Below are 1,658 nucleotides of genomic sequence, written 5' to 3'. Positions count from 1 at the left end.
GTACCGCACTTACTAACTGTATGCGAATAGAGTATATAGAGTATATTTTCGATTCAGTAATCATAATAATTAGACAAGAAAGTTATAATATTTGCTCTTAAGCAGCCTACTAGAATTCTTGATATAGGTACGCATAGCTTAGGTGATAGTAGAGAAGTCTAACTAGATTCTAATTTAATAATATTGCGCAGCTATTCCTTCTAACGGTAACTCTAGTATAGGACTATAGTATGTATCTAGGAATTTCATACCCGCATATGTAATTCAGACTCGTGAAATTCTAGACTAGCGGAATACTATAACACTAGTGTGCTAGTAGGTGTAAGCTACTAATAGCTACATATGTAAGGGGCTGCGCTCCGTGGAGCAATCGCGAGGTATACAAGAGGTTGTATTCGATAGAGAGCTATGGAATCTACTTGCGTGGTGTTTATTTACATGTCGGAGAAGGGTTACGCCGAGTGTCTGAGCGCGTCGTCTGAGCGCCGCTCAGGCGTCGCACAGATGCCGGGTTGTAGAGCAAGACCCGGCGTCTGCTGCTTGACCGAGATTCCATCGAGGAGCCATCCAAAAGGGCGTTCAGCCCGTTACAATACCCCCCTCCTTAGGACGGCACTGCGTCGCCTCTTCGAAACCCTTCTGGGAGGCGGCCTTCGCTGTCTCGCGCAGCCTCCGTGAATGCTTCCCATCGGTCCACTGCTTCAACGTCCTCTAGTAGCTCCGCCGGTTCGAGCGTCGTTCGGTGGAAACCTTTCCATTTCACCTCGTAGTACAGCTTACGCCCTCTCCCACGGCGGCGTACCTCTTCTGCTACAATGTCCTCCACCTCCCATTCATCTTCTCCGTCCACCTGCAGCGGTTGTGGCTGATAGTCATCCTGAACCTGGTTCGGGAGCGGGTCATTGCTAGCAAGCTTTAATCTGTCAACGTGGAAAACAGGGTGCGGTCCTGGCGGCGTGTCTAGTTCAACTGAGTGGCTATCTATTACCTTTACCACTGTGTACTTAGCGTTCTTCCAGTCGAGCTTCTTAGAGCTTCGCCCCGTGCTGTACTGCTGATCAAGCTTCAGCCATACCTTGTCGCCTACTCGGTAGCTCTGTGCTTCTCTCCGAGTCTTGTTCGCCTGTCTCTCTTGTTCTTGTTGAGCAACTGCTATGCCTGCTTGGGCTAGTTCTACGGCTTGTTGTAGCTTAACCGCGATCTCTGCTGCCTTCTGCTCATCCGAAAGCTGTTTGGCTGGTTTCCGCTGTTGCCTTTTATTGTCTAGCTCTAGCTACAGCGGCTCCACTTCGTGCCCATGCTGTAAGAAGAACGGTGACATTCCAGTCGACGTTGCGTTTCTACCATTGATCGCGATCTGGGCCATTGGGCAGAGCTGTGCCTAGTCATTCTGAGCCCAGTTCGTGAACGTTCGGATGTAGGTCTCCTAGACGCTGTTCATCCTTTCTGTTGCACTGTCTGTCTGTGGGTGGTAGGCTGTCGACAGTCTCCGTTTGATCTTCAGAAGCTCGCATAGTCTTGTCCATAGTGCACTCACAAACTAGCTGCCTCTATTAGAGGTAATAGCGTCTGGTAGCCAGTGATATGCGACTACACGTTCGATAAACTTTCGAACGACGGTTTCTGTCTTTGTATCTGGGAGCGGTACGAAAATCGCA

Source organism: Exserohilum turcica, assembly GCF_000359705.1.
Source record: "Exserohilum turcica Et28A unplaced genomic scaffold SETTUscaffold_23, whole genome shotgun sequence".
In the NCBI taxonomy this organism is placed as follows: domain Eukaryota; kingdom Fungi; phylum Ascomycota; class Dothideomycetes; order Pleosporales; family Pleosporaceae; genus Exserohilum; species Exserohilum turcicum.
The sequence above is the reverse complement of the archived record's forward strand: the minus strand, read 5'-3'. Positions refer to the sequence as shown.